The sequence below is a fragment of the Phodopus roborovskii genome, unplaced genomic scaffold (genome assembly GCF_943737965.1).
Source record: "Phodopus roborovskii unplaced genomic scaffold, PHOROB, whole genome shotgun sequence".
In the NCBI taxonomy this organism is placed as follows: domain Eukaryota; kingdom Metazoa; phylum Chordata; class Mammalia; order Rodentia; family Cricetidae; genus Phodopus; species Phodopus roborovskii.
In genome coordinates this window covers 173291-200734 of record NW_026126560.1, presented here as the reverse complement: position 1 = coordinate 200734, position 27444 = coordinate 173291, and the positions used below count along the sequence as shown (strand labels likewise).

Sequence of the window (27444 nt, the reverse complement as noted above, 5' to 3'; positions counted from 1 at the left end):
AGTTGTACAATGGTTCCCATTGAACTGAAGCTCCAAGAGATTTTGGAAACTAGCGTCAGCATTACTGATGGCTAAGGGAGCTGCTGCCTTAGAGGAAGTGGCAAAGAGCTGAAGGCAGAAGCAGGAAAAAGCATCCCCTGAACTCTAGGCTAGACCTGGAAGAGGAGCAACCCAACTTTAGGGGAAGCACGAGGAGCATTTGGAGGGTCTTTGTGAACAGTCAAGCAAGGAAGGGATGGACAAGGTCTTCTGCTGTCACAATGACCTTGGAGAAAAAACTAGAGCTAAGTGAACCCATGAAAGGGGAAAATAGCAACAGCTGGAAGAAGGAGGCTTTCTAGAGAGATCTACATGAGTTCAAATGCTGCTGAGTTATTTTATAAAGAACTTATCTGTAGACTGGAGATTTGCATGAAGTCCTGGGTTCAGTTTCCTCCACCCATCTTTAAGCCCTGGGAAGAGCTCAGCTTTAGATAGCTGAAGTAACAATGCATTCCTCATTGTTCTTTGATCATCTCAGGGGCCCTCCTCTTGTTGACAGCTCTTCAATGGTGCAGCATGCTTCCAGGAGAGTGTATCCACTTAGACCACACCAGATTCCAGCTGGTAAGCACTGTAGGAATGAGAGGCTGTGGTGGTTCACCCTATTAGCATTCACTGTCAATTTGACACAGCCTAGCATCACCTGAAGGTGAGTCTCAACTGAGGGATTTCCCACATCAGATTGACCTGAAGACATATATGTGGGAGGTTTTCTTGATTGTTAATGAAGGGTCCATGCCACTATGAGGTACCATTCCCTGGGTAGATGGTCCTGGGCTATATAACACAGTTACAGCTACATAAGCATGAGATTGTGAGCCAACTATCAAGCGGTATCCCTATGGTTCCTGTTCCTGCTGCAATTCCACATAACACTGCCTTTAACTCACCGCCAAAGAATTGTCCTCAATAATGACTGTGATCCAGAAGTACCAGACAGATATACCCTTTCTTAAGTTACTTTTGGTAGAGCAATTTATCACAACAACAGAAAGGAAACATCCTCATCCTGGCTCCCCAGAAGTTACCTTCCTCCTCATCTAGGGGTGTAGGGCCTCTAAACACCTGTCTTCTCTAAGAAATTGCAAGTCAGGTCAGCATCTTGCTGCAAACAAGAGCCCAGAGGTCATGTTGCAGCAGCTCCTGGCAAAGGAGGCATCTGGGACTGCCAGCCCAAGGCAAGGAAAGGAGATCCATCTGAAGAAGACTCAGGGAAACTGGTAGTCCTGAGGCTGCTTTTTCAATCTTGCCCTCAAATCATCCAAAAGCACCTCCTTGATTGAGCCTGTCCCACTCCTGGGGTCACAACTGTTTGCCAAACCCTCTCCCTGGATCTGAATACCCTCACCTCCATCTTCTCTGCAACTGAGCGTGTGTCTCTCTCTTCTTAAACTTGTGCCTTTGTAAGTTATTTTAAAATTTTATTTGATGTATATGTGTGCATGTCAAAGTCTGAGGACTACTTCCTGTAGTCCTCTCCTTCCACCTTGTTGGGGGAGGATCTCGCTTGCTTCTGTATACTCCAAGCTGTAAGTCCAGGCCTGGGGGTTCCCAAGTGATTTTCCTTCCTTTGTTGTTTTTCATTACAGATGTGAGCTTCTTCATCCAGCTTTTTGTGGGTTCCAAAGAACAAACTCATGCTGTCTTGATAGCCTGGCAAGGACTTTTACACAGTGAGCCACTATGCACTACTCCTCCATACACATACTTTTTGCTCTTGAGATACTGCCACATCAAGTTTGCCCAGGCTCATCTTGAACTCACAATTTAGTCCAGTCAGGCTTCAAACGTGGACTGTCTTGCTTCAGCTCCTGAGGTCTGGCTTCCATTTCATGTTTCAGCAAATATTTGAGTGTTTACTGTGCCTAGGCATTGTTCAGTAACAGGAATTATGACCAGGAGCAAGCTTCCTTGCCTTATTCTGCATCTCAATACCTGCTGTGTCTGCCCTACATCTCTTCCACGACAGTTCCTCAGTCCTATAGAAACATAAAGATGCAATATCTACTCAGATTTTAAACTTACACATTCAGTTCCCAGGCAGAGGGATATTTTGATATACAGAAGGTCTGCCCACCCATCCTTTGGCTGGACCATATGTGCCTAGCAATGACAGCTATATTTAAGAACCTCAGGGATGGAGCCATAAGGAAGCTGTAGGTAGACAGTGTGGTAAGAGGTTGTGAATGCCCGGTGGTGGTGGTTGTGCATGCCTGTAATCCCAGCATTCACTTGGGAGACAAAGACAGGTAGATGTGAATTCGAAGCCAGCCTGGTCTACTGAACGAGTTCCAGGACAGCCTCCAAAACTACAGAGAAACCCAGTCTTGAAAACAACAACAACAAATGAGACTGTAAAGTTCAAAACCACAGACATTCCTTCCATACACCCAAATATTCTATGTCCTGCCCTATTCCCTGCTTGAGAACGCCCACAGCAATGCTTCTGTTGAATGCCACATTCCCTTCCCATGTCATATGTGCCTAATCTGTGATTTCTTTCTCATGAAAACCAGCTCCATTTCCCTCAGTAATATTCAACATCTCCTTCTGTAAGATAATTGGCCATGATGTCTCTAAACCCTTTCCTTCTGGGACTCTTCTGAATCCCATATGTTCATGATCTACTGTGTGCCCAGGGTAAGCAAGCTGCAAACTAAGGTGGGGAGAACAGAGCAGTACAGCCATTCTAACGCTTTTCTCTCTCAGTTATCCAAGGACACCCGTCTTGGATGGAACCAGAGAAAAATATTACCTGTTTCACATACCCACCTCCCTAGGCACCCGCTATCTTGACCCTTTTCATGTTTGAGTCTTGCTGTTCCTAGTCCTATGCTGCCCTGGCACAGAAGCCCCTAGCAGATAGCTAGGAATGCAACACCATGGTAGGTAGAATGCTCACCTATTGTGTGTGAGGCACCAGGCTCCATCCTCAGTGTAGGGTAAAAAGGGCCAAAGATAAACACCCTGACCGCAACATCCCACTAATCCCCGAGGTCCCTGAGCACTAACTCTCACTAATCCCTGAACACAAAAACCCACCAATCCCAAATCACCTTGGAACGCTCCACTCTCACCCAGGAATCCTGTATAAATAAGCTCCATACCCTGTTCAATTTGCTACTGCTTCACCCTAAAGACAGCCATCCTTCTGAATTCTTCCTTCCCAGCACATCTCTTGCATGAGGTTTGGGTGACCAAAGGGGAGGGGAACAGAACTGGAACACTTTCACTGGAGAAATCTTCCGCTAGTGGAGCGGAGTTGTTACACTCAGGGGGACCTAAGCAGATATGTAACACTTTTGCTAGGGAAACTTTCCCTTAAGTGGGGCAGAGCTGTAACCCTTAACCAGAACTGAACAGAGCTGTAACAAGTTTGCTGGGGCAACCCTCCCCTGCCAGGGCAGAGTTGTTACATTGGGAAGATCTTTCCCTGGAGCAGAGCTGTAAATTGCTTCTCTCATGGTGACTCTGTGGTATTCCTTGGCTCCTGACTACCAGGATACCTTTCCTTTCAAGCTGTAATGCTTATACCCAATATTGCAACAATAAACCACACACACTCTTAGAATATAGTTAGCTGGTACCAAATTTGTTTTCAAGGGAATCAGAGCAAGGGTCCTTTGATGCTAGAACCTGGGCTCTGGAATCAGAACTCTAAACTTCATATTCTATATTATACCAGTTATTTCATACTAGGACCCCACTCTGAACTTCATTTCCATCACCTGTGAATAGGTACAATAGCATCCATTTCACTTTATCTCACAACCTCTCACTAACCCCCTGTAAAGGCAGTGAGCTAAAGTGAAATACTCAGTACCTGCCATACAGAAGACATGCATTCTGTCATCCAGCAAACACACATAGACCTTCAGGTGCCTGGGATGCAGATGTGCCAGCCCTTGGAGAGTCAACCCCTCAAAGTAGATTTCCTGCATTCATGCCTCTTATGGTTAATTTGGGGGCTGAAATAAACAAAGCTCAGTAAATAACACAGAAAATAATGGAGGAAAAGTAAATACCAGACATTACAAAAAGAAGAGAGAAGAATGGAAAGTAGGTGGCCTTTTGTTTGGTGAGATTTCTCTTAGCTAAGGATTTGAAGAAATCCTATGAAGTAAAAAGGAAGGCCTGCCGACATTGAATGCAGAGTTCCAGGCAGGGGAGCCAAAACCTGGTGATTTCAGGGTTTTGAGACATGCTAACTTTGTCTGTTTGGCATGTCTGCTTGAGACAGGTTCTCATGTAGCCCTGTCTGGAGGTCCTAGAACTCTCTATGTAGAGCAGATTAGCTTCAGACCCACAGAGATCTGCCTGCTTCTCTGCTTCCTGAGTGCTGGGATTAAAGGCATGTGTCACCATGCCCAGCTTTGCTGGCCTCTTCTCCCCACGGTTCTTCTTCAGCTATCAGGAGAATATAGCCTATTACCCTTTCTTCTTCGCTCTCCCTTCTCCTTTATCCCTCTTCAGCCCCTCTCAAAGCCCTATTTATTTATTTGCATGCGTGTAAAATCTGAGTATGTGTGTGTTTGTGCATATGTATATGTAGAAACCAAAGTTGTTTGTTTTGTTTTTTGGAGACAGGGTCTCTCACTGAACTTCGAGCTCACAGATTGGCTAGACTAGATGGCTAACTTAGCTCTTGAGATCTGCTTGTTTCTACCCCCTCCTCCTTCCATTCCCCAGCACGAGGGTCAAAGGCACAGACCATATCACACATGGGAGTCTTGGTTTTTATGATCTTTCTGTGGGTGTTGGGTATCTGAAAGCAAGTGTGACAATGCATTACTAACTGAGCCATCTCCCAGCCCTTCCTAGTGTCCTCTCTACTTACATGTTATACTTACTCACTTTTAAATCTAGTTTATACATTTGAAAGAAAGTATGCACTGTATCTCTCTTGCCTTATCTCACCTAACATAATTATCTCTACCCAGATTTGTCCATTTTCCTCTAGATGTCATAATTTAATTATTTTTTACAGTTGAATAAAATATCCTTGTATACAAACAAAAATCCCATCTATTGATGGGTACCTGGGCTGACTGCTTATCTTGGCCACTGTGTAAAGTGCAGCAATAAACATGGACAGCAGTATCTGTGTGGTGCTCTGACATAGAATCCTTGGGCTAGGCATGGTAGCACATGCCTTTAATCCCGTCTGCAGAGGTAGCCAGGTGGTGGTGGCACATGCCTTTGATCCCAGCATTTGGGAGGCAGAGACAGGTGGATCTCAGTGAGTTCGAAGTCAGTCTGGTCTACAAAGGGAGTTCCAGGACAGCCAGAGCTGTTACACAGAGAAACCCTATCTTGAAAAACAAAACAAATGACAACTGTCTTGAAAAACAAAACAAACAAAAAAGAGGCAGAGGCAGATGGGTCTCTGATAGTTGGAAGCCAACCTGTTCTACATAGTGAGTCCCAGGACAGCCAGGATAAAAAGGAAGACCTTGTCATAAACAAAACAAAACAAACAAATAATAATAATAATAAAACAACACTTATTGGCCATCTGTATTTCTTCTTTTGAGAACTGTCTCTTCATTGGTCCATTTATTTAATGGATAGTTTAATCCTAGTGTTTAATTTCTGGAGTTTAATCTCCTGTCTGGTATATAATTGGCAAAGGTTTTCCTCCCCCATTCAGTAGGCATTCTGTTTATTCTACTGATTGTTTCCTGGTTGTACAAAAATAGCTTTTAATTTTATGCAATCTGATTCATAAATTCTTAGGCTTATTTCATGAGATTTGGGGTCTTTTTCAGAAAGTTTACTGTATCTTTTGGTGATGTGGTTAATCAGTGAATTGAATTAATATTACTTGGAACGGCATAGATAAAGTTAGTTACATAGCTTGAGCAACCTATCAGAACTATACCACTGAAATACATGATACATACATGTGTATGTATATAATACATGACATAACATAATTATATATAATAATACCACTGAAGAAAATTATTTTCCCTCCCCCAACAATCATTAGCTGCCTGTGAATCCTCAGGGAAGGCTGCGGCCTTATTAATTCCTCACCCTTAGCAACTGTGGCACTATTTGAAAGTATTGGAAGGATTAGAAGTTGTGGCCTTATTGTAAGAAGTGTGAGGGTGAGCTTTGAGGTTTTAAAAGCCCATGCCAGCCTTAGATGCTCTCTCTCTGCCTATGGATAAGAAGGTAATGTTTAGCTACCACCCCAGTGCCACGCATGTTTGCCATGCTCTGCACCGTGATGATAATAGATTAAACCTCTTAAACTGAAAGCCAGTCCCCAGTTAACTGCTTTCTTTTATAAGAATTGCTTTGGTCATGCTATCCCTTCACAGCAGTAGAACAGTGACTAAGACCCTCAGGAGAGGTCTTATGAATCCCTCTTCCCTCCATGGAAGAATATTAATGAGCTCTAACTTTTTCCCCCATTTTTATTTTATGTTTGTGAATGTTTTGCTTCTTTGTATGTTTGTGCAGCCAGCTCCTATGAGGTATGATTATTCCTTGTAAAACAAGAAAAAACACCCTGGGCCAGGCAGTGGTGGTGCACGCCTTTATTTCCAGCACTCAGGGGGCAGAGGCAGGTGGATCTCTGTGAATTGAGACCAGCCTGGTCTACAAGAGCCAGTTCCAGGACAAGCTCCAAAGCCACAGAGAGACCCTGTCTCAAAAAACAAAACAAAACAAAAACCCTTGAATATATTACTTTTATTTATTTACTTGCCATAAATTAAATCCACACTCTTCATTTTAAAAAATAAAATCAGCTGAACTACAAAATGAGTTCCAAAACAGCCCATCTTATTACACAGGGAAACCTTGTCTTGAAAAACCAAGCATGGTGGTCATATCTGTAATCCTAACACTGGGGAGCCTAAGACAAGGCAGAGGCCAGACTGGGCTGCTAGAACTAAGTCCAGAATCATAAGGAAGTGGCCACTGACAGCTAAAGTCTCTCAACAAGGCAAAACTTGACTTAGTCCAGAGGGTGTGCTGCTCACAAAAGCAAAGGAACAAGCACTCTGTGCAGGGGGCACTTTTTATTCTAGTGTGGGTCGTCACTGTGTTTCTTCCCAATTTTCCTCCTTGACTTCACATGATTGGCTGGTTTTTAAAAACTCAGCACAAAGGAAATGAAGGACAGCAGGAAGGGGTCAGCTGCTTAATTCACCAAAGTTAGGGAAATGCAGCAGGGCTTTTGTAGAAACAAAAATTTCACCTGGTGCGATGCAGTAAGAGGACTGCATAGAAGTCTTGAATGGTGAGTGAGACAAAAAGAATTTATTTGTTGTAAACACAAGTTTTACACAGAAAACTAATATTTAATGTTTCTTACATAGTCACACCAAAACTTGCTACTGTAAAACAGCAGAAAACAAACACAAACAATGGGGCTGGACAGGTAGCCCAGTGGCACTGGCTTCTTCTCCAGAGGTCCCAGGTTCCATTCCCAATGTCCATATGGTAGATTATAACTGTCTGTAACTCCAGGAGGTCCATGACAGATGGAGGGGTTGGAATGTCCTATCTCTCCTGACAGAGTGAATGTTCTCTCTGACATGGAACAAGGCCTGTAACCCTCCCTTCCTGTTGGGCCAAGGTCACTGACTGAAGCACAGTGGGAGTTCCTGGGGTAGGGGAGGCGATACTCCCACTGGGTTTCCCTTCCTCAGGACCCAGGTAATATTTATTGCTGAGATTGGTGCCCCCTTCTTCCCCTAGATGTCTCCTTCTTCTTCCCCATTTCTTCTCTTCCAACACAGAAAAATAGAAAATACTAACACTGACTCCAACTTATTGTATTACCATGTTTGTATTAATGTTAAAAATTGATTGGATACACCTAAAAAAGCCCTGTGAGGGTGGGAGATGGCTCAATAGGTGAAGTGTCTGCTGCACAAGGATAAGGACCTGAATTTGGATCCTCCTCTATACCTGCATCAAGGCTAGGTGTGGCTTGCATCTGTAATTTCAGTACTAGGGACATGGAAAGGAGACAGGAAGTCCCCAAGGGTCCCTGAGTTTGCTAGCCAGCCAGTCTAACTGAGCTCATTGAGAAACATGTTTAAAATAATAAGGTAGAGAGTGACAGAGGATTTTGCCTAACATTGACCTTTGACTTCCACTTGAATATATGCAAGTGTGTGTGTGTGTGTTGCACACTGATTTCTAGCTATCTTAAAGTAACTCCATTAACTCCATTAATACTTTTTTTTAGGAATAACCAAAGATTTGAGTTAACTCTTTTAATCCAAATTATACAAACAAACAAGCAAAAACAATCAGCAATAACCTTATTGTTTTATAATTCATTTATTACAAGCACATGTCCAAGTCTAATCTAGGAGTGTCTGAGCTGTGGTCCTCTGAGCTGCCTGAGCCTCCAGAGTTCCATTTCTGTGTATGGTAGCATTTTGATTTATCATGGCTAATCTGTGACCAGAAGAAACTCAGCTAAGGGCTTACCAGATTGCTGACAAGTTTCTGGAAAGTATGAGGAGAGACCTGGGTTTAGCCACAGACTCTCAGGGTGTAGGAATCAACACCCTCAGTATGGATGAACAAGAGGGACAACTAAACCTCATGGAAGGCATGAACCAAATAAAGACACAAGAGAGGCAGAGAAAACTCTTAACAAAACTCAACAAATGCCATGGCCTTTGCATCTGCCCTTGTAATAGGACAAAGAATTTTGAGTCTGGAAAGACCTATAGGTGACATGGGGAGATGGTGGAAACAACTCACCTAGCAGTGTAGTATCTAAGCAACCAGGCTGGGTAACAAGGATCAGTTTCAGCAAACCACAGGAGCACCTGTAGTAACCCATCTTTGTGGCCCCGCTTTGCAGGACCAGTCTGTATTAACCCATGTTCCTGCCTGAGATGGGGAGTGTGGATTAAGAAAGGTCAGGTAAAGATGCTAAGAAAAAGACAGAGACATAGAATAGAGTCAGAAGAACAATCCAGTGAATACTGAACCCACCAAGTTTATTCTTCAACATTCTTAAATACCCCAACCAAAAAGGGGAACATACCAAAAGACTTCTTTGTCAAGATACAAGGATTCTTCCTCAATCCTCCAAACATTTGGTAACCACACTTTAGACTAAATTTCTCATTATCTGGCCTTGATGGTTAAGAGTAACTTCACCTCAGAGCAAGTCTCTTGTTATGTAGATAAGACATCCACAACCAAAGCCAAACATCCTGCAATAGCCACACCTTAGACCTTTAGGTCTTATGACTTTAACCTTGGAAAAGTAAGGATAGTTTTGACCTAAAGCCAAGATGAATCGGAGCCATTTTATGGGCCCCGACAAGCAGCCAGTTGTGTAGACAGTAAGTGTATAATTAATGATGCCCAAGAAGATGAGATGGAAAAGAACCTTAAGCAAGTAGGTAGCATCCTGAAAAACCATAACAAAATGGCTCTTGGGGGGGGGGCTGGAGAGATGGCTCAGTGGTTCATAGAACTGGCAGCTATTCCAGGGGACTTGGGTTCGATTCTTAGTACCCATGTGGAGGCTCACTACTATCCTTAACAACAGTCACAGAGCACCTGAAGCCTCGGTGTGAAGACATACACATAAAATACATTTTTAGAGGAGGAGAAGGTGGCAGCAACTGCCTTAGATATGGGCAATGAAGCTGATGATCAAAACCAGCAAACGCAAAGGCTCACAGAAAAGGCTGACACCAACAAAGATGGTGTTGACATTGCCAATACAAGAACAAGGAAACTCACTGGCAGCTGAAGCTACTGCCATACTTCTTTATCAATTCCTCAGTTCTCTAGCTCCTTGAAAGTTAGGCCCCACACCCTTGGAGCTAGAGATACTGAGCAAGAAGGCCCAGACACCTTCCTATTTTCTAATTTTCTGTCCTTTGAGAGTAAGTTCCTTCTCAGGCTTCCTTACAGTCTTTCCCCGCTCAGTTCACCATCTTGAGCTGCTTTCCACACATCACACATAGCCTCCTAATCTCCTTCATTTGGCTTCTTTTGCCTTCAAGATTTGGAAACATTGCTAAAAGACAACCATGAAAGAGGCAGCTGTGTAAGTAGCTTTTTGTTGGTGGTGTTTTATTTGTTTGGTTTTGGTTTTGGTTTGGTTTTGTAGTAAAGAGCAAGAGGAAGGGATAAGAAATGAAGTTGAGCAGTAAAAAGCCATCATATACACACACACATTACTACTGCTTGAGGTGGGAGCTTTTTTGGTTTTTCAAGACAGGGTTTTTCTGTGTAACTTTAGATAGAGCCTGTCCTGGAACTCACTCTGTAGGCCAGGCTGGCCTCAAACTCATGGAGATCCTCCTGCTTCTGCCTCCCGAGTGCTGGGATTAAAGGCATGGGCCACCAACACCCAGCTGAGGTAGGACCTTTTTGTTCTACTTCAAAAAGAATACAGTGAACTCTCTTAAAATGAACTTAACTTCTGAAAGCATACTGCTTTCTGCATGTATCTAGATTCCGGGATCCCATTTCCGGGATCCATTGCTCACTCAGGAGCACTATGGAAAAACCATTTTCATTTTACAGAATGAGTAGTATCATGGTCCAACCATAACCCTATTAGCTTCATAAATGAGTCATAAGTCTTTGAAGAAAAATTTGCAAATATATATGTGGAACAATTTAAGCAGGGGTTAAAATTTTGGGGGGAGGCAAGCTTGACAAACTGTATCATGTGAATTCAGATTTACCTCAATACCAAGAATTATGTCTAGATTGGAAAGGGGAAGTCTGTTCTTATCTCAGGTAGGAGAATAGATTGCTTTGAGTTCTGTGCAGTTGCAGACATTTAAAAAGTTAGATGTAGGTGCTAGAGAGATGGCTCAGCAGTTAAGAACACTGGCTGCTCTTCCAGAGGTTCAAGTCCCAACACTCACATGGCAGTTCCCAACTGTTTGTAACTCCAGTTCTTGAGGATCTGACACCTTCACACCAATGCACATAAAATAAAGTTAGAATAAATTATTTTTTAAAAAGTTAGAATTTGTTCTTAAAAAGTTGTTTGGAAGACGATGCCTCTGGATTGGTTATTGAATACTCCCTGCCCCTCTCTCTTCCTATGTACAGAGCCAAGATTATGTAGATCCCAGTCAGCATTAGGAAAACCAAGCTGATAATTGTCATCTTCATTTCAAAATCAGCATTTGCACACTTTAAAACCACCAAAGTATGCCTGGCATTGGTGATGCACATCTTTAATCCCAACACGTGGAGACAGAGGTAGGTGGATCTCTGTAAGTTTGAGGCCTGTCTGGTCTACATAAAGAGTTGCAGGACAACCAAAGCTGTTAAACAGAGAAAACTTGTCTCCAAAAAAAAAATAATTAATTAATTAAGAAATTGAAATACCTGGTGGTCACCTTTTTTTTTTTTTTTTTTTTTTTTTTTTTTTTGACAAGGACTCATTTTGTAGCTATAGCTGATCTGAAACTTGATTTATAGCCAAGGTGGCTTTGAACAGAGATCTAGAGATCTATACTCCTCTGCTCCCCAAGTACTAGGTTTAAAGAAATGTGCCATCCATAGTCCTGTTTTTTTTTTTTTTTTTTAAGACAGAGTATCCCTGCATAACAGCCCTATCTGTCCTGGAACTCTCTGTAGACCAGGCTGGACTGGAACTCATAGAGATCTGCTGGATTCTGCTTCCCCAGTGTTGGGATCAAAGGTGTGTGCTACCACACTCCGCCTTCCTTTACTTCTTTAGGCCGTACAGTGTTCTTGTCTTAACTTATGTATAATACTTCTATTGTATATCATATGTAAATGTATCTCAGATTCAGAGAGTGGAAAAAGAAATCAAACCTGGACCATGACGGCTAGTATGTTTGACAATATAATTCAAGAATCTCTTTCCTTATGGCTTGGCCAACTGTTCCCTTCTCCTGGAGACAGCTTATCAGCTTACTCTGCCTCATCCATATCAGATCCCAGGAAATCGTAGTAGACATGAAATGATACTTGGTTTCTTCATGCACAAAAAGTGATGTTTGGCCAACAGGGGAACTGAGGTTGGCAGGGGAGGGGCAGTTAAATATTTTACAAGGCCAATTAACAGATTGTGGAGAGCTAGAATGTTATAGCTAGGAGCGAAAATTACCTCGGGCTGTCTTGACCTTCTGTAGATGTTTATCTCCCTCCTCCCTATATGACCTGAAACCCTCATGACTACTATTAAATCGTTTTGGAATGTACAAACATACCTCTAGATTCCACCAGCCCAAAGGCTAACAATGTCATCAGATAACACCTGAGACCTATAGCAGAGATTTCCCTGCTTTGCTGAAATCAACCTATCTGATGTTCCCATCAGTGTTATTTGAAAAGTGCCCTGATGTGTAGTTTTCATGAAATTGTTAGCACATTGGAACATGGTGTTTGTGATAACGTGAATCCGTGTTCTTGGATCATCATCATCATCCATATTTGGCTCCAAAATAAACCCATCTCTTTTTCCCTTGGAGGTGGTGAGGGCTGAGAGCTTTTTTTTTTTTTTTTTTTAAGATTTGTTTTGTGTGTGTGTGTGTGTGTGTGTGTGTGTGTGTGTGTGTCTATGAAGGGGAGATACCCTGAATCTAGATTAGAGACAGTTGTAAGCTGCCAGATATGAATGCTGGATACTGAACTCGGGTCCTCTGGAAGAGCAGCCAGTGCTCTTAATGGAGCCATTTCCTTAGCTCTTGAAATTCCTTTTTGATTAATTAATTAGAATCATTTTTGAGAGCCTGCTATATAGTCTGCTACGTGGCTTCAAACTCATGATTCTCCTGCCTCAGCCTCCCTCATGCCTTGAATGACGAGGTGTGTGCCACAATACTGATTGCTTATTTCCCCCAACTCATTCTCACTTCAATAAATGTATCATTTTAAACTGGCCTTTAATCCCAGCACTCTGGAGGCAGAGGTAGGTAGATTTCTGTGAGTTCCAGGCCCGTGCCTGCCTGGTCTACAGAAGGAATTCCAGGACAGGTTTCAAAGCTACACAGAGAAACCCTATCTCAACGGCTCCCCTCCTCTTAAATGGTAAGAGTTATTTGAATCCTGAGTAAATTCAAAGTGGAGACCGGCAGTAACCCTTCTTTCAAAGCTTAAAATCCTTAACCTTTGAACAAGGGCAGCAGATCATCCTGTCCTGTGGTCAGGAAACAGCCAGCTACACGGGACTGAACTTCTCTGCATTTAGGGGGAGTTTGGCTCTGTTTTCTGGGGTTCTCACTGAGGACTTACACTGCCCCAGTTCTCGAAGCTGATGTCTTGCATGCTTCCAGCTGCATGGTGGGCAGGAGCGGAGGTGTCTGCAGGGCCATTAGTGCAGAATTTCTGCTCGCACCACAGAGCTGAATACTCACCTGCTGTACCCGCCCACTGTGGGGGAAGGGACACTGTGCTCAGAGGCCTGCGTGAGGTTGCATAGCAACTGTCTGGACTAACAGAGTGGTCTTTGATGAGCATGCGCACCCTTCTAAAGGCAGGCAAGCAATGAAGAGAGGGAAGGCTCACAAGGCTTAGGGCTTGGCCCTCTAAGTTATGTTTAACAGCTGGCAGAGAGAATCCTTGAAGTCTCACAGCAGTCCTGCCTGGAACTCAACAAAGTAGCAAGGCTCAGCCAAACTAGAGTGTTAATTCCTTTTGAAATGAAAACGGAGCCAGGGATCATGGCACACTCCTTTGATCCCAGCAGTGCAGAGGCAGAAGTGGATCTCTGTGAGTTGGAGGCCAGCCTGGTCCCAGCCAGCCAGGGCTGCAAAGTAAGACCTTGTCTTTAAGAAAATATAAGTTTTTTTTTTTACTTTTTCTTTTTCTTTTTGTTTGTTTTTTCGAGACAGGGTTTCTCTGTATCACTTTGGAGCCTATCCTGGAACTAGCTCTGTAGACCACGTTGGCCTCAAACTCACAGAGATTCGCCTGCCTCTGCCTTCCAAATGCTGGGATTAAAGGCGTGTGTCACCAACACCCGACGCTTATATTTTATATTTTTATGTGCCATATATATGTATATTTATACATTTGGCATACACACATGTACATGCATGTACACACACACATATATATGTATGTATGTATGAAAAGAAAATAAGAAAATGAAAGGGGGTAGTTGGTATGTAGTTTGCCAAGCATGTGCTACGCCCTGGGTCCAACCTCCAGCACAACAAAATAAAAAGAAGGAAATGTTGAGACTAGCTTGGTGGTAAAGCACTTGTGGAACATTACTCTCAGTTCCATCCCTAGCAAGTGTGAGAGAGAGAAGGCACGAGAGGCTTGATTACACATCATAGTGCCTCACCTTGGCAGGCGTAGGTAGGGTGATGTGTTCTGGCAGTCACTCATGCTGTGTGCACACCCTGGGTCAAACCTAGTGCCTGGGGCTTTCCCACGTTGAGTTCTCTTAATTCACACACACAATCTATCAGATGTTTTCCTTTTTGCAGATGTAGAAATTCAGATTCGGGATGTATAGTGCTTATCCTGGAGCTTACGAAATGCCTTGGAGCTCAGCAATCAGCTAAGATAATGCACGAAACTGTTCCATGGTGCCAAGTGCATTTTCAGTGCTTCGGAAAGGCCACTTACATAAGATACCTCAGACCAGAAATGACAAAAGCTCAAGGCTCAAATTCAAACCTGTCTAATTCATGCTTTCTAGTTTATATGTATATTACATTTATATTACGATAGTGAATTTTTCTCTGCAACTTTCAGTGTTCAAAAGAGACAAAGCTGGGTTGGTCAGATGGCTCAACAGGCAAAAGTGCTTGCTGCCAAACCTATCAATTAGTTTGATTTCCAGGATCCACATGATGGAACATAAGAACCAACTTCCATGAATTGTCTTCTGACATGAGATACAATAATAAATACTTTTTAAAATTTTGAAAAGAGCTGGGTAGTGGTGGCACATGCCTTTAATTCCAGCACTTGGGAGGCAGAAGCAGGTGGATCTCTGTGAGTTCGAGACCAGCCTGGTTTACAAGAGCTAGTTCCAGGACAGACTCCAAAGCCACAGAGAGACCCTGTCTCAAATAAATAAATAAATAAATAAATAAACAAACAAACAAACAAATAAAACAACTACCCCAAAACATTCAGCTTTAAGCATATAAAAGAGAGAGGCATCAGACATATAGCAAAACATCATCAAATCAGGAGTTAACAACATCCAGCAGAGATCACTGGATTATCCAAATTCAGAGAATCAACCCAGGTAACATCACAAATCAAAGTATAACATGTAGCAGAAATTAACTGGGGAAGTTGAGGCAGTCATCTGAAGTCCACAATTGCACTTTTCCCCCCATGGATGAGCTTGTCATGGCTAAAGTTCCAGTTTCCCTTCCCAATTGGCATTTTTACATCATGAGATAAACAACAATTACCTCTGTTGGAAATCGTTTACTGTCCAGCTGTTCTCAAGGACACCATGGTTTTTAACTCCTGGGCTGTTTACTGTTTCTTTTCCTCCCTTTAACAGAGGTTAGGGAGTCCATTCCATACCCAGACAAGGGCCTGGAAGAACATTTTTGAGACAAACTTGCTTGGGTCTCAAGTGGGGAGGCCAACCCCACTGGACAGCCAGCTTCCCAGTGAGCTCAAAGAGCACATGACAATTTACCACTATAATGAACATTATAGCCAATCATCCCAGCACTCGGAAACTGGAGCAGGAAGATCACTGTATGTGTGAAAGCCAGCCTAGGCTGCACAGCCAGTTAGAAGCCAGCTTGGGCCGCATAGTAAGACCTTAGTTCATGAAGCAATTTCTTGGGCATAGTCGCACTCTGGCCACCACCTGCACTTTTTCTGTACTGAAGCCTAGATAGGAGGTTGACCCAGAATAGGTGCTTGTGGGGGGGAAAGAAAGACAAGCAAGGAAGGAAGGAGGGAATAAGGAAAGGCAGAAGTCCTACTCTCAAGACAAAATCTCTGCGAGACCTTACTCAAGTCAGGGTGATTCAGTTCTATTCCTGAAATGCTTTTTTGTCAAGTAGAAAAGATTTCTAACACATTTTGGAATTATTAATTTTATGACTAGAGATGTAACTTAGTTGCTAAAGTGCTTGCTATCACCTATGAATTCCTGGATGTGATTCCCCAGCACTGCATAAACCAGGTATGGTGTCTCATTCCTGAAACCCCAGGATCCAGGAGGCAGAGTCACCATGATCAGAAGTTAAAGGCCAAGGTCATTCTGGCTTCTTAATGAGTTTGAGGCAAGCAAGGCTGGCATACATGAGACTCTGACCCCCAAAACTCTGAGATATGGAAATATTAGTGTTACTAGGACAGATCTAAGCTACTTATCCTTCAAAATTCCGTGTTAGGGACCCAAGAGTCCAAGAGTTGGTAGTAAAGGATCAGATTTATTCAGGGGCTCGTGGAAACTGAGGCTATTGACTTCAAAAACCCATCTTGGAGAGCTGGGCAGTGGTGGTGCACACCTTTAGTCCCAGCACTTGGGAGGCAGAGGCAGGCAGATCTCAGTAAGTTTGAGGTCAGCTTGATCTATAAGAGCTAGTTCCAGGACAGGCTCCAAAGTTACACAGGGAAACCCTGACTCAAAAAAAGAAGAAAAAAAAAAAAAAAAAGAAAAAGAAAAAGAAAGAAAGAAAGAAAAGAAAAAGAAACAAAACAAACAAACAAAAATGTCTTGGGAGCTTTTTGAGACAGGGTTTCTCTGTGAAACAGTCCTTCCCTGGAACTCACTCTGTATCTGTAGACCAGGCGGGCCTCCAACTCACAGAGCTCTGCCTGCCTTTGCCTCCCAAGTGCTGAAATTAAAGGTGTGTACCACCATCTCCTGGCCTTCCACTTTCCTTTTTTCTGCCCACTCCAAAGTATCTTCTCTCCTCTCTCTCTCTCTCCTACTCATTTATTCATTTAAGAATTTTTAAACATATATACATACATGCATACATGTATTTGTTTATGGGAGAGGGGCCTGTATATGCCACAGTGAACTTGTGGATGTCAGAGAACCACCTGTAGACGTGGAGTCAGCCAGAGCCTAGAAGACAGATGTGTGCCACAGAGGACTGAGCTGGAGAAGTGACCCCAGCCCTTTGAAAGAGCTCAGAAGCTCTCAAGTGAGTTCTAGATAACTGGACATTTATTGGAAGCCTCCATAAAACACCAAATCTAAAAGGATAAAGTTTGTATTATGAAACATCTGGAAGGTTATGGATTAAGAGAAGACTTGGAAACTGCCCTCTTGTCCTGTGCAAATCTATCTGTATCTTTTGCAGTCTGCTTTAAAATTAACCAGCAGATGTAAGTAAAATGTTTCTAAGTTCTTGTAACAACACTGTAGCAAATTAACTCAACTCTAAGAAGGGAGCTCTGGTTAACAGTTGGTCCATTCAGAACCCTGGGACTACCATTTGGACCTAGAAGTAAATGGCCAGATTGGATAGAGCCTCACCCTCTGTGATCTGATGTTACTACGAGTTGATAAGGTCAGAACTGAATTGAATTAAAGTACACCCAGCTAGTTCCCGCCATGGAACTGAATGCTTATTCAGTATCAACATGAATGAGGAAACTCCCAGACATCTGATATCAGCTTGTAGTGAAAGCAAAAAAGGAAGAAACCGTTTCTTCCCTACAGTCTCAGAGCAGGTTAGGAGATTTACACATTAACCAACAGTCACTGGGTTGTGGTTATTTGAGGGTCAGAACCTAGCATTAACCACAAACACAGCAGCCAGAAGATGCAAAATATTGGTACCCTAGAGGGCTGGCCCAAAAGAAAGTCAAACTTAGCTGGGCGTTGGTGGCACATGCCTTTAGTCCCAGCACTAAGGAGGCAGAGGCAGGCGAATCTCTGTGAGTTCGAGGCCAGCCTAGTCTACAGAGCTAGTTCCAGGACTGGCTCCAAAACAATACACAGAAACCCTGTCCTGAAAAGCAAAAAAAAAAAAAAAAAAAAAAAAAAGAAAAGAAAAAGAAAAAAAGAAAAGAAAAGAAAGAAAAAAGGAAAAGGAAAAAAAAAAAAAAAGAAAAGAAAAGAAAGAAAGAAGAAAAGAAAAGAAGTCAAACTTTCTTCTCTTTGGGCTTCTTAATCCCAGGCAGCCAGGAAGGAAAGATGTTGGGAGCCCATACCTGAGAGGCCCACCTGTCTCCCAGCCCCGGCTTGCATTTCGGGTTAGTCCTATGACCTTTCTAGCCTGAGTCCTGGAGAGAAGCTGGGGGGACAGTCTAGGGGCATCTCAGAGCCCCAGGGCTGACGTCAGTTGCAGAGGAAGAAGGAGTGAGCTACAACTGGTTGATCTGGTTTAATTTTAGTTGCAGATCTCCAAAATCCCCATGTTTGTAGGAAACAGGCAGGGCATAACCCCAGGGAAAGCTTCTGAGTTGGAACTGTAGTCCTGGAGAACCAGAGACCATCTAGCTCTTGGAAGTGGTTTTTTTCCCCAAGGAATGAGGACCAGCTGCCAGATATCCAAATCATTCTTAGTTGTTTTGTTTGTTTGTTTTGACTTAGTTATTTTTGTTTGTCTCTTGATTTATTTGTTTTGTTAAGACAGGGTTTCATTATGTAGCCCGGGCTGTCCTGGAACTCACCCTGTAGACCAGGCAAGTCTCAAACTCACAGAGATCTGCTTGCCTCTGCCTCCCAAGTCCTGAAATTAAAGGCATGTGTACCATGTCTTGATGGGAGATGTCGTTCTGTAAATATGTTTCTCTTATTGGTTAATTAATAAAGCACTGTTGGCCTGTTACTAGCATTTTCTTATTGGCTAACTCTGTCTTAAATACTAATCCATAATTACTAATATATGTATTTCAACAACGAGAATGCCAGACTCCGAGTCCTTTCCTCCTAAGATCACATCGAGATTCTCCTCTACTACATCTCCACTGCTTTATTCATTAACCAATAAGAGAAACATATTTACAGAATGCCATCTCTCATCAACATCTGACGGTTTTTTTATTTTTCTAAGACAAAGTCATGCTATACAGCCCAGGCTGGGGTTTGAACTCATGATCCTCTTGCCTCAGCCTCCCATATGCAGGAATTGCTGGTATGTGTCATTATTCCCCATTTTTAAATTTTCACGTATCTTTTTCTTCATACAGGTCTCACTTAACCTCAAACTTTGGACTTGGGAGGCCCTTGCCTCAGCCTCCTGAGTAGCTAGGCAATGCCTTTGGTTTTTTTGTTTTTGTTTTGTTTGGCTTTTTTTTTTTGTTTGTTTGTTTGTTTGTTTGAGACAGGGTTTCTCTGTGTAGCTTTGGAGCCTCTCTTGACACTCACTCTGCAGACCATGCTGGCCTTGAACTCACAGAGATGTGCCTGCCTCTGCCTCCCGAGTGCTGGGACTAAGGCGTGCACCACCAACGCCTGCCTCTTTGTTTTTCAATGCTTCTTTATCTTCAGCCCCTCTCCACTTCTTCCTTAGTTGTTCTTCTCAAAATACAAGTACAGGAGGACTTCTACATACCAGGCCTGAGATAAAGAGCTGGGAGGGGACACTGAGAATGATAGAATCTGTCAGACATAGGAGGACAACACAAGTTTCAATGGAGTCCCTGACTGCAGAGGCCAAGGGACAGAGTAATCGCTTCAATAGCAGTGTGTCCGTATTGGAGATGCTAGGCTCTTTCTTGCCTTTCAATGACTGTCTCACCCTGTTCCCTAATCATATCTTTCTTACAATTCTTCAAGGGAAGTTCTCTAGGTCCCATGGGTTCCTCAGCTGTCTAGTGTCTTGAGAAGCAGCAGCTTCTGGAATGTGGGCTGAGTGAATCTTATCTCCTTCCCATAGGGGGGCAAGAGTTGCAGCCCAGTGGATCTAAAGAAAACACAGATGATCAAAGTGTCTGTGCTGATTAACAAGGCTTGAGTCTGGCTTTTGTTTTGGTCAGCATTTCTGGCTAGCTCCCTTCCAGGTGTGACCTTGTCCTATAATTTGGGACTAGGGAGGGCTCAGGAAGGGAGGTTCCTTGTATTCCTAGCTGATTTCAGTGAGCAGCTAATCTCTAAAAGATAGACTTCAGTGGACAGCTAATCCTTGGGAAACAGAGTGAAGTGAAACTTCTAAGAACTGGGTCTTGGCAGGGGTGGGAGGATTCTATGTTTTCAGAATGAACCATGGAATTTAGCCATCTTATTTCACTGATGAGGGACCTTCTCAGGGTCATGGAGATTAGTGCTGGACTTGGCACTGGGAACTAGGGCTCTGTCCAGAAAGAACTTTGGTCCCAGTGGTCAAATTAGAGGAAGATTTGCTACAAAGATTGGAGGTCCTTTTGTGGAAGTCCCATTGTAGTGGGGGTGTGGGACTGCTTCTCTATAGCCTTCCTTCATGGAAACACCATTCTACTCACACAGAATTCTCAGTTGTCTGCTCTGTATGGCACTGACTCAGTTCTTGAGGTGAATGTGGCTCTGTGTGTGTGTGTGTGTGTGTGTGTGTGTGTGTGTGTGTGTGTATGAACCCAGTACTTTGCAGTGCAGTAAGCTAGGGAAGCACTCTCCCACTGATCTAATTCTCATCCTCCTTGCTCTTTACCTCTCTATATAAATTACATTTTATTCTATAGACATGTATGTCTGTCTACCACATGTGTGCCTGGTGCCTAGGGAAGCCAGTAGAGAGAGCAGATCCCCTGGTACTGGGTTTACAGATGATTGTGAGCCACCAGGTAGGTGCTAGGAACCAAACCCAGGTCCTCTGAAGGAGCAGCAAGTCCTCTTAAACACTGAGCCATCTCTCCAGCCCTCCCTTCTGCTCTTTTGATGGAATCTCATTCCCTAGTTGAGCATGGCTCTCAAAACAAGGAGAGTGTGGTAGAGCTTATCGAATGAGGTGCTGTTTTTCCTGGTGAATGGCTGTGTGAGTTCAGTGATAAGAATTCATTATTTGTGTGATCCCTCAGAGAATGCAGTGTGTTCCTTTGAAGTGAGTCCCCAAGTTCCCTAGAGAGTCCTACCACAGTCCCTCATGTTATCTTCCCCTTGAGTCTTTTCCCCATAGTTCAAGCTGGGGGAGACTGGGGAATTGAAGAGGAATGGACTTTATGATGGGCTGCCAAGAATAGATAGCTTCTACTCTGTGTCTGAAAATTTGTTCCCTGAAAAATTTCTTTCCTTTTTTTTTTTTTTTTTTTTTCAGAGTTTCTCTTCTAATTCTGGCTGTCCTGGAACTCACTGTGTAGACAAGGCTACTCTTGAACTCACAGAAATCCACTTGCCTCTGCCTCCCAAACGCTGGCATTAAAGGCGTGCGCCACCATTGCCCAGCTTAAATTTCTATTCTTTGCTCTCCCTGTCCCTGTCCCCTGGAATGACCATCCTGTACATATGAGGAGAAAGATTCTCAAAAGTGAGTATCAAGCTGCCAGAGAAGATAAACATTACAACTGCAGGTTTGAGGCTTGGCCGCCGGGCTGCCAATAGTTAACTGCTGGTGACCTTGGTAAGTCACCTTCAGTTGCCTTTCATTTTAAGGAAGCTGGGTTAGGAGGCTGGAGAGATGGATCAGTAGTTAAGAGCTCTAGCTGTTCTTCCAAAGGACCCAGGTTCAATTCCCAGCACCCACATGGCCGCTCACAACTGTCTGCAACTCCAGTTCCAGGGGATCTGACATCTTCACACAGAGACACACATGCACATGAAATAAAATAAATAAATAAAATAACGAACGTTGGGTTAGATCAGGTTCTCAAAAATGTTCTCCTCGTAAATGAGGGAAAACAGTAAAGGAGGAAGGAAAGCGAAGTGCCCAAGAAGAAACCGTGCCTGGGTGAGGAGACAGCTTTACAGTTCGTACATGTATTGGAATTTCACAAGGCCCCACCTCAAAGCACAGGCCACTGTTTGTCTTTGTCATCCTCCCTCCACCCTCAACTTCCCTCAGTCCTTCAGCTCAAGTCAGTTTAGCTGGTTCCAGTTCCAGAAAGAATGAAGTTCCTGTACCAAAAAAAAAAAAGATTCATTTGAGAAGTGTCTCTCTGAGATTGAGATCTGAAAGAAATACCTCACTATGTCTCTGTGACTTTAGAAAGGCTAATAACACTCACAGACAAGACTTGGACTAGCCAGGTGTGGCCTTATGGGGTGGGTGTGGCCTTGTTGGAGCCGCTGTGGGAGTGGGCTTTAAGGTCTTCTATATTCACAAGCCCCGCCCAGTGTGGTGGGCGGTTCAGGCCCTGCTGCCTGCAGTTGAAGACATGACTCTCAGCTCCTTCTCTAGCACCATACCTGTCTGCATGCTGCCTTATTTCCCACCATGATGATAATGGACTAAACCCCTGAAACTGTAAGTTAACCCCAGTTAAATGTTTTCCTTTATAAGAGTTGCTGTGGTCATGGTGTCTCTTCACAACAAAAGAAACCCTAACTAAGGCAGACCCAGAAGAAAATTTCATCTCTGAGATGAGAATGTCTCATTTTCCTTTGTTAACAATGTCATTCTACCCACCAGTGCCACAGTGGATCACCTAGGCCATCGAGAATACTTCTTTGTAGCCCGGCAGTGGTGGTGAACACCTTTAATCCCAGCACTCAGGAGGCAGAGGCAGGTGGATCTCTGTGAGTTCCAGGTCAGCCTGGTCTACACAACAAGTTCCAGGACCGCCAGAGCTGTTACACAGAGGAACCCTGTCTCGAAACAAAACAAAACAAAAAAACAAAAACAAAAAAGAATACTTCTAAGCTGGGCATTGGTGCGAGCACCTTTAGTCCCAGCACTCGGGAGGCAGAGACTGATGGATCTCTGTGAGTTTGAGGCCAGCATGGTCTACAGAGCTAGTTCCAGGACAGGCTCCAAAGCCACAGAGAAACCCTGTCTGGAAAAGAATACTTCTTTCTATGTATGACTGTCTGTCTTAGTTATTTTTCTACTTCTGTAAAGAGACACCATGGCCGAGACAACTTGTAAAAGAAGGTATTTAATTTAAGAGCTTATTGTTCAGAGGGTTAGAGTTCAAGTTCTTCATGGTGGTAAGTGTGGCAACAGGCAGGCAGGCTTGCCACTGGAACAGCAGCTAAGAGTTCACATCCTGGTTAGAGAACTGGGAATGGCCTGAGATTTTGAAACCTCAATACCCATCCCCAGTGACACACTTTCTCCAACCAGACCACACCCTCTAATCCTACCTGTCTTAAGTTAGGGTTTTCATTGTTGTGAAGAGACACCATGACTACAGCAACTCTTGCAAAGAAAACATTTAATTGAGGGTGGCTCGCTTACAATTTCAGAGGTTCAGTCCATTATGATCATGAAGGGGAGCATGGCAGCGTGCAGGTAACATGCAGGCAGACATCATGCTGGAGCTGAGTGCTACATCTTTCAGGCAACAGGAAGTTGACTGAGTGTCACACTGAGGGAACTTTGAGAAACAGAGACCACACAGTCTGCCCCCTGCAGTGACACAATACCTCTAACAAGGCCACACCTCCTAATAGTACCACTTCCTTTGGGGGCCATTCTCATTTAAACCACAGCAATCAGTGGTGACTGAGTTGTCTGCTGTTTGTGAAGCATCGTTCTCTAAGGAGGGACATTCTACAAAGAGAAGTCATGCTCCTTCCTTGACCCAAACTTGCTTTAGCTTCAAATATTTCCCTTCCTCAGGACCTGCACTTCTTATTGTTTGAGGCTTTCTCCAGAATCCCTTACCAAGAGAGAAAATGGTGGGCACGGCCTCTTGTACCTCTCTTTCTTTGTCCTCCATTCCTACTCTGCTTTAGACTTCCTAGCTAGCTAGCTCTATCACATCGAAGAGACCCAGAAAACCCCAAATCCTTTCCTTTCACTCCCTTTTTTATGTATAGGTGGGCAGCCTATCAAATGAACACTTGTGTGTGGAGGCCAGAGGGTAGCATTACGTGTCTCTGTTAATAGCTCTCCACCTTGTGTTTTGCACTACAGTCTTTCATGAAACCTGGTGTTTGCTGGCTAGATTGGCTGGCCAGCAAACTCCAAGAATTTCCGTCGCTGCACCCCCCCCCCCCCCCCCCCCCCCCCACCCACCCCCACCCCCCGGTGCTAAGTTACAGGCAAAGTTGACCATAGCTGTTTTTACTCGGATGCTGGGAATCTGAACTCAGGAACTCATGCTTGCACACAGGTACTTTACTCACTAAGCCATCTCCTCAATCTCCTCCTCTTTTCTGAAGGGGGGCGATATAGATGCAAAGGACTGAAACTATGGGGAGAAGGCAGGAAGCACAGTGATAAAGAAGAAATCCCAAGTTAGATGTGGGTAGGGGTAAGAAGAAATTAAAAAAAAAAAAAAAAGGATCTGGGTGTAGTGGTACAAGCCTTAAGTCTCAGCACCCAGGAAGCAGAAGCAGGAAGATTTCTGTGAGTTCAAGGAGAGACTGATCTACATAGTAATGTCCTGTCTCACAAAACAACAACAACAACAACAGGACAGGAGGACAGGGAACAGGACAACTGTGACTTTTTAAATGGTACTAAGCAGCCATCAGGGGCACCGGAGAGATGGCTGAACAGTTAAGAGCACAGGCTACTTTTTCAGAGGACCTGGGTTTGATTCACGGACTCTGTATGATGGCTCACAACAGTTTCTAACTCCAGTTCCAGGAGACCCAGTGCCCTCTTCTAGCATCCATGGACAACAGACATGCACAGGGTGAATAGATATTCATACAGGCAAATTACCCATACACAAAAAATAAACTAAAAAAAAATAGAGTTGGGTGTGTCGGTGCATGCCATTAATCTCAGCATTCAGGAGGCAGAGACAGGGGGAATATCTGAGTTTGAGGCCAGCCTGGTCTATAGAGTGAGTTCCAGGACAGGACATATATACATACATATGTATGTATGTATGTATGTATGTATGTATGTATGTCTTAAAGACATTAAGGGGAGCAAACCCTGCCCCACCTCACACTTAGTCCTTTCCCTTCCTCTTAGTTTATTTATGGTTTCTCTGTGCTTTTATGGCACTCCATACTGCACCAGCTGAATAATTTTCATTATAAATTTCAAGCAGGGGCTGCTGGGATAGCCCCTTGGATAATGGCCTTGGCTGCCAAGTTTCACAGGCTGAGTTAATCTCTGAGATGCATAGAGTGGAAGGAGATTAATTTCTGGGAACAAGGGCATGCCACAGCACAGGTGAGGTAAGAGGACAATTTGTGGGAGTCAGTTCTCTTCTTCCACCATGTGGCTCCTGAGGATCAAACTCAAGTCATCAATCAGCCTTGGCAGCAAGCCCCTGTACCTGCTGAGTCATGTCTTTGGCCCTAATAAAAATTCTTCCAGAAGCAGCTTGCAGTGATGACGAGAACTCCCTTTCTACTCACTCCCCTGATACCACACACTTTGCAGAAAGCTGATACTATTTTCTTTATTTCCAGTGTGTGGAATATCTGTTATCTCAGCACTTGGAAGACTTCCGTGGGAGGATTGTAATTTACAGGCCATGCTGGACTACATTACACACACCTATCTGGGTAACTAAATAAGCACACAAGTACTTTTGTACTTTTGTTGCCTCTTTGCCATTTCTAATTTTTGTTCCTCAATAATTAATTATTGGAGTGAAAGAGATGCTCAGTGGTTAAGAGTACTTGCTGCTCTTGTAGAACACTGAGGTTTGGTTCCCAGTACTCACATGATGGCTCATAACCATCCACAACTCTAACTCCAGGGGATCTGACACCCTCTCCTGGCCTCTGGGCACCAGGCACACATGTGGTATATACACATTCATGCAGGTGAAACACGAATACACATAAGAATACAAATAACTTTTTTTTTTTTTTTGAGATAGGGTTTCTCTGTGTAGTCATGGAACTCACTCTGTAGACCAGGCTGGCCTCAAACTCACAGAGGTTGGCCTGCCTCTGCCTCCTAAGTGCTGGGATTAAGAGTGTACACCACCATGCCTGATGATAAATCTTTTTTTAAAATAATAATTATTTTTTGAGACAGGTTTCCCTATATAACCTTGAACTTGTAATTATCCTAACTTAGTTTCCCAGTTCTGGGATTATAGACATATACCACATGCCTGGGTTGATTATTATAACTTTAGTTTTGGGGTGTTATTCATTTTTTATTCACTTTAAAAGCATCTTTTATTTTAGTTTATTATAATATTGTCATTACTCTGTGCATTAGTGATAGGTTCTCATCTCTCTGTCTCTATATTTTCTTTAACTTATCATTATTATTTGTATTCATATTTATATTATTATTATCTAATAAATAAATATTTAACATTTGTTTTCTTAAGACAAAGCCTTGCTATCCTGGAACTCATACTGTAGACTAGGTTGGCCTTGAACTCACAGAGATCTGCCTTCCTCTGCCTCCCAAGTGCTGGGATTAAGAGTGCCACCATCATACCCCACACCAGGCCCTTCATTCTATGTTAAGACTGTCCCCTCTAAATCCCTTTAATCTGTGTTGGAGCTCTCCCCTGTGCTGTCTGCAGAGGTAGAGTTTTTCAGCCTTAGCCAAACAGAAACCCTACATACCCTGCTTTCAATTTATTTGCCAGCTGAGCCATTGCTGCAGGCCATTGAGTAGGGATCCACTCTTCACACTAGGCTATCTGTAGGCCTTTGAGGGGTTCATTCAGCTTCCCTATCTCCTACCTCCTGTAGGGGTTTATAAACCTGGCTTAGGAGCTTTTCAGAGCTGCAAAGAAAGGAGAGACAGAGGTCCGGCCAGTTCATCAGGGAATTCCATACACCTATCCTGGTTTGGGCTACCTTACCTCTTCCCTCCCACTGCAAATCTTGGGAGCCACATGCATTTCCTAGATTGTGCAGGGAATAAGAATGAAGGAATTTAGGGTCTGGGTGGACAGCTTAGAAGTAGGGCCAGAGATGGGGGTTCTTGTGAACTTGACTTGCTGGGGGTGTCGGGAAAGCCGGACAAAGCAGTGAAGGGTGACACAAACATGAGCTCTCAGCCAGGTGTGGTGCTGTTGTGACTGCAGTCCCTTGGAAGACTGACACAGTGGGACTGCCTTGTCAGGGTCAGCCTGGGCTGCAGCATAAAACCCTCAAAACCCCCAAACCAAACAACAAAAGCCCACTCTCAGCATAGCCTGGCTCCCACCTGGTCATGGAGGTGCTTGACATGTACAAAGACAGCCTTGCTTTGAGGCCAGGGCTAGGCTGGTGGCCTGGGGGCCCACCTCTGTCCGTCAGTCTGTGCCTGTGTCCTCCTGAGAAGAAACCGAGAAACTACATTACACTTACACAATTAGGATTTTTTGATTAGTTTGATTTCCACACCAGACTGGAGGCTGTGGCTCTGACCAGAAGCTCTTGTGACTCAGAGGCCTGGAGTCTCCTCGGAGAGTGCCAGCTCTCCAACTCCATAAACAGAAATTGTGTAAGGGTGACCCCTGTCTTCTGGAATGGAAACTGCAGTTGCTCATTCTTCCCAGGCAGAGACACACCCAACA

At 43.7% G+C, this 27444-nt stretch overlaps 1 pseudogene; it reads left to right on the top strand.

Moving 5' to 3' along the window:
• The first annotated feature begins 8460 nt into the window (after positions 1-8460).
• On the top strand, positions 8461-9790 carry LOC127234878 (synaptosomal-associated protein 23-like; annotated as a pseudogene).
• Positions 9791-27444: the final 17654 nt, after the last annotated feature.